The sequence below is a fragment of the Rhinolophus sinicus genome, chromosome 15 (assembly GCF_057876585.1).
Source record: "Rhinolophus sinicus isolate RSI-liver-muscle chromosome 15, RSI-T2T, whole genome shotgun sequence".
Taxonomy (NCBI): domain Eukaryota; kingdom Metazoa; phylum Chordata; class Mammalia; order Chiroptera; family Rhinolophidae; genus Rhinolophus; species Rhinolophus sinicus.
In genome coordinates, this window is record NC_142515.1 from 89,758,107 (window position 1) to 89,764,545 (window position 6,439).

The 6,439-nt window shown below is 44.6% G+C and overlaps 1 long non-coding RNA gene across 1 annotated transcript; it reads right to left on the reverse strand.

The window, feature by feature from the left end:
• Positions 1-460: 460 nt before the first annotated feature.
• Positions 461-5,183, reverse strand: LOC141572820 (uncharacterized). The gene is made up of 4 exons (XR_012498310.2): positions 4,692-5,183; positions 3,525-3,650; positions 2,330-2,634; positions 461-568 (listed from the first exon to the last, which is right to left on the reverse strand). It is a non-coding gene; the product is annotated as an uncharacterized LOC141572820 (long non-coding RNA).
• Between the last annotated feature and the right edge of the window lie 1,256 nt (positions 5,184-6,439).

Here is a 6,439-nt window from a genome sequence, read left to right on the forward strand (position 1 = left end):
TGTTGTATGATCGATAACTTCTTAAAATCTTTAAAAAATAAGCTGCAGGGCAAGGCTAGGGATCGTACGAATGGAGTAGAGGATGGTATCTAAGGAGCCTGCAAGCTCTGTTCATGTGATGCTGGCATTACAAGAGATATCAATATTAACAGTAATATTAATGCCCAAAAGCATCGGCCTCAATGTTTTGCAATTCCTTACAAATACCTTTCATGGGTGATGACAGACAGATGGCCGTGGGTGGGATTGACATTGGCTGTTATGAGAGCTGGGAGACACAAAGTACCATTTGTGTTTCTCCTCAAGAGGACCGGCCAGCTACTGCTCCCACCCCCATGTCTTCAGCAGACTCTGGTGGTTTCGGAAGCTCGGGCTGTGCCCTGAATGCCCCCACCCACCGGATTGCAGACTGGGGGGATTCTCTTTAGAGGCTGAAAGGCAGAAGGGAAAAACTACCTACCCATGAGCTCTCAGTCTTGTGAAGACTCTTCTTACATGTGAGGAGGTGTTGATTGCAGGCTCAAGATGTGAACGTCGGCCCATCCCATTTTAAACAGGAAATGTGCTCCTGCAAAAAGTGATGGGGAATGTGTGTTATTTGAAATTGCATCCTGTTGCAACTACACCAGGGGGCTTACCCTTTAAAGAGAGCCTGTAGCAAAATAATTTATATAACCAAGAATCCTTTTGTGAAAGGAATACAAGAGTGTTCTCCTTAAGTAAATCTAATTTACAAATTCAATTTAATTCAACAAATGTTTATTGATTACATTTTCTGTATGTAGGGCATCATGCCAGTGCAGGGAATAACAAAGATATTTAAGACGTGTTCCCTGCCCTTAGGAAACTCATATTCTAACAGAGGGAGACAGACAAGTAAACAAATACTGTTACCAACGTAGTAAGTGCCACAGGGTTCTGAGAATTCTCAGGGGATCAAGATAAACCAAACAATTTACTAACAACAGAATCTCCAAGGAAAGCGGCAGAAAGGAGGGGACAATTGGAATGGGCCTTGACGTTTGAGTAGGAGTTCACCAGGCTGGAATGTGGCCACGCCCAGCATGATGTGGAACCAGTGTGCCTAGTACAGACTGCACAGGGCTGGTGAGAAAAGGATCGTGAAAGAGAAAAGGAGGGACATATTCTGGACAGGCAGCATGCTCTAAACTGAAGGCTGTGATTCAGCCAGACTCAAACCTTTATTCCTCACCCGTGGAGCGGAGGCACCTAAGAGGTCACCGTGGGATTCCCGTAGCTAGCAAGCTCGCCTACCACACTGACAATATGACTCGATTTACAAAAATTTGATTTATGTTAAGAGAAACTCATTGATTTTGTGGAGAGAGACACATTTGTAAGGAAAGGGTTCTCAAGTCCAGGTGTTTAGCCAGAGTGAAGAAAAGAAAGAATCTGTTCTGTGACCCTCTTCTGTCAACCTGCCACCCTCTCCAATTTGTGTTATTTTTATACTTCGACTGATGGCCTGAGGGAGCAAGCTCTTTTTTGTCACCATCATCACCATCACCATCACCATCACCATCATCATCTTCCTCTATTTGGGCTGCTACAACGAAAAATACTATAGACTGGAGGACTTACACACAACAGACATTTATTGCTCGCAGTTCGGGAGGCAGGGAAGCCCATGGCCCAGGTGCCAGCAGATTCCATGTCTGGTGAGGACCTGCTTCCTGGCTCACAGATGGCCATCTTATTATTGCTGTGTCCTCACACGACAGAAGGGACAAGGGAGCTCTCTGGGGGTCTCTTTCATGAAGGCACTAATCACCTCCCAAAGTCCCCTCCTTCTAATACCACCACATTGGGGGGTAGGGCTTCAAGGTATGAATTCGGAGGCATGAAAGCATTCCGTCTATAGCACTCACCATCACCTTCCTCTCATACAGTTTGGAAATTATATGTTCTCTCATTTGATGCCACCAAGGACCCTAGGCAGGCTGATATCCCCAGGTTCCAGAAAAGACATCTGTAGCTCAGAGAGGTTATTTAACTTGTCCAGCATCACACAGCTAATTATTTGCAGAGATAAACCTAAAACCAGGTCTCTTGGCAACTAATGCAAGATTATCCCTCCGCCCCCCCCCCCCCGCAATAGCACACTGCCCCCAGTGAAAGTTGAGTCAGCCTCATACATGAGCAAAGCAGCTGGTCTTAATAGGGTGTGAACTGAGAGACCTTACCGAGACCTCCCATCTCCCAATTTTCCCTTGGCTAACCAGCCACAAGGCATGAAATTGCACCAGCTGATGTTGGGTGTGGGGGTGAGGGGGTAAAGATAAATGGCTTCAATTTACAGAGTTTTTACCTTTTCAAAATCCTTCTACACATTTTACTGTAAAACGCACTTGTTAGAGGGCAAGGGGCAGCTGTATTTGAGATGCTTTTCACTGCCAAGTCCAGACGACACAGGTAGAAGGACTCAACGTTCTTGTACGAAGAAGTCTCAAGACAGAGATGGAGCAGCGGCTGGGCTTCAATAAATTACACGAGGAGGTCACCCAGGCCCTGAGTTCTTTCCCTCTTTCTGGTCTACATCTTCAGCAAGCAGGCAGCTCCCCTTTTGATCACAAAATGGCTACAGCCAGCAGCTCCAGGTGTCTCTTCATATAGCTGCCATCAGAAGGGGAAAACAGTATCTCTCCATTTCATAAGACTGAAGAAAGTGGTCTCAGACACCCCCCAGTAAGCATCCCCTCACATCTCATTAGCACAGTAGGGTCATAAGCCCCCACCTAACCAGTCCTGGACGAAGAAATTGAATTTTCCTGACTGGCCTTGTCTGCTCAGCATTCTTCCCTGAAGAAAAAGAGGGTCTATGAAGCACCCCACCCCACCCAGTACTTGAATACAATCTGGGTTCTGTTAGCAGGAAGAAGGTGGAATGACTCCTGAATGGGCCACTAAGAGAATCTGCCACATAGCCCCAATTTTCAGAAGGGAAAACAAAGATTTAGAACCTTCTAGAGTCCCCTTGAGAGCTGACACCGCTCCTACTAGCACCTTACACGTACAATACGTTTTATAATACTATCAGCTATTAACCTCTGCTCCGGCATCAGCTGGTATTAATCCTATCATGTATCTGGTTACGAGAAGTCTTGTTGTGACTAAGCCCAACAAGTTCTGGATTGTGTTTCTAAATGTTCCACAAAATCAATGAAGCACAAAGCTAGGCCAGGCCTCCACAGAACAGGAACTGAGACTAAAAGGGACCGGAAGAGGTCTCAGTGGTGAGAGTGGCAGGGAGGAAGGGGCTGCAGACAACGGCCCTTCACCCATCATCCAGCATTGGTCCTGGTACCCCAGGTGGGGCTGTGAGGTTGAGAAAGAAAGTGAAATGAGCACATAATGACTACAAACAATAAGCAACTCACAGACTGGATGAAGTCAAACCCCAGGGGTCTTACCCAGTCCTAAATTCCACCGTCAGCGCACTTCTTTTCACGATGTTTCCGCTGGTGGCACCAAAAAGCAAATCTTGCCCCTATCTACTCCCTCACCTGTCTGCTTTTCTGATGTTGCATTCGTGATGGTTGGTTTGAATCAGGGCCAGCAGGGAAGAACATACAGGTGTAGATGCCCCATTCTCATCAGGCAGTGTTTCCTAGTTCCCGGCAGATATTAATCTTCAGGAATTGAGAAAAAGAAATCAGAATTCGTAGTAATTCTTGGGAACCCCCCAACTCATCAGGCATTTTTCATTTTTCATAACACTTTCTTTGTGTGTTTTAAAATAATAATAAGTGACTATATAGCGAATTGGGTTAGGGTCACAGGATAATCACATAAATTTTTTTATTACAAATATATAATAAATGCATGGTTGACTTTTATTATGACCCAGTATATTATGACAAGATTATATACTTCAGTAATATGTAAAAATCATCTCTCTCTCTGACAGACATATTTGGTCATCAAAAACATTAAAAGAAGGGAATGGTAACAGAAATAAATGTCAAACGAAAACCACTTAAAAATTAAAAGAAAAATCACACTATTAAATTTTAACATTTAAACAATATTTAAAATCCTTTTAAATGAAATTTTAAAACACGCAAAGCATTAATTGCCCTCTCCACAAGTCTTGATCTATTTGTGTGTGTGTGTGTGTGTGTGTGTGTGTGTGTGTGTGTGACAAATATTTCAGACAGAGAGAATTTCTTCCATCTTGCATTGACCTTTTTCATATTGGTGAGAGTATGTCCAAAAGCAACTCCGAGCTGGGCATTAGATATCATACCTGTTGCTTTATATAAGTTCATTTCCTTTTTAACAACAAAAATAGTTTGCTCTATCTGGTTTTGGTTTTGTCTTTAAATTCTTTATTGCTTTTTCTAAAATCTGTTTCTGATTTAATGTTGCAGAATTCCCACAACAACATTCACATCTTCTCTTTGCAGTTCGCTGTTCAAGGATTTGCAAAGAACTGTAACCTACAGTGAATACTCGAGCCATAAACATTTTGGTTAGTAATGTAATAAAATGACATCCAGATCTCCTAGCAAGTGCTCCTAACAGCACCACACAGAATTATGTGTCAAAATAGCCAACTTAAGGATGTATTTCACTTCCAAAACTTATTATTTCTTAGAATACCACCCATAAAGTATTCCATGGGTATGAAGCTTACTAGTATATTTATTTTATTTACAACAACGACTCACCATTAGCAGCAGACAGGGGAACAAATACACCCTTCTCTCATGGCAATGACTGCAAGCACGATTGACGCGTGGGGCTCAGACGCGGCTCAGTGGCCTGCTCCGGTCCGGTTTCGCTGACCTTCACCTTCAACTACTTAGGTCAACATTTCCTGTTCTTGCTTTCGACATCATACCAGTGGAATCTTTCAAAGCAGTAACATATCTATGTTGATTGCTACACTTAAATTCTCACAGGAGACTTGTAATAATACTTGTACCATGTTCCCATTTTCTCAACTGATTTTTCTCAGCATTTGGAAAAACACATACTTTTCCTATGAGATGCTCAGAAAGAATGCTGCCTGGAATACGCTCACCGGGTACAGGCCGGTCAGACCCTCTCCCACAGCCCCAGGCACAGGAGGGCACCCACAGGAGGGTACCTCTTCTCCTCACTGCCCTCCATGGTTCCATGATTCCTGACCCCTGTTTGCCTAATCCATTCACCCCCAAACTCACTCAGACCTGCCTGCCTTCTCCCCTATTTATTTCGTTCACATTTACCCTCCTGCTTCTCTTTGCAGCCCCAGACGGTGCACAGGCACCTCTGCTTCTCACATTCCAATTTCTGAGCAAAGTCAGGACGAGCCGTACGATTGGCCCAATCACCACGACGACAATGTAATTACAGCCATTCAGACTAAGGTATGACTCATACAGAAATGCCCACTTGCTTTCAGTCTGATGCCGAAAAGACAACTTTATCATACTGAGCCTCATTTTTTTTTTCACCTATGAAATGGAGATAAAAATTCCCAGCTCCTAATTTTTTTGAGAAGATAAAATATCATGGGTAACGCATAGCACGAAGGGCTAGGAGAATGTGAGTTTTGGTCCTCCTTCTCCAAAGAGTAGGGTATTCAATTTTAAAGGAAGAGCTTTTGGGTACAAAAGGGTCTTGCTATCCAACATTAGAACTGCAGGCATAGCCCCAGGAGCAGAATCAGCTGTATTTGTAAGTCCCAACATGATGACGTATCTGCAAATGCCTTTCTACTCCTTCCCTATTCACGAATCCTGTGTCAAATCCAGTAACTTCTCCCTCTGCATGTCTCCAAAGGGACTTGGAAGGAGAGAGGTCAGCCCACCGACCCCAACGCCTGGCCCCCGGCTGCTGCCCCAGCCTGGCCTAAAGTAAATAAATGCCCAATAAATGTTTGCCAAATTGAATTTCCTTCTTTCTGGATTAATCGGTGGCAGAAGCAAGAAGCCAGGCCCCCTGGGGTGGCTCCACTGCCCACAAGCTTCATGAGTCATGTCTTCAAAGGCTCTGCAGCAGCAGCAAACCCCTTCCTTTGCCTCTGACCTCTCCTGCTTCTTCAGCATGTTTATGGACATAATTACAGCATGCTATTGATTTCCTGACAGCCGCCTTGATGTAACTGTTTTACAGAATCAAGCTAATTTCATACATTGAGGTTTTTATGGTCTCTGGCAGACTCAACCCAAGAAGTCATTCCTCCCCCTCCGAGGGTGCCCTGCTCCTCTCCACAATCTCTTGCCGAAGCCCAGCTGGGCTGCGCTGCCATCCAGAGCCTGTCTTTTCCTGTAGCCCCACTCATGCTCACGTGAGTCGGCCGTGTCAGAAGGAAACAGAGATTTTCAAGGCCCCCAAGAAGTCAGGACAGTGCATCTGGGGAGCAAAGGGGGGACCCAATTATTCCTCTAACTTTTAAAGCCTGGGTCTGCCCTCCAGGTCCCTTTTCTAC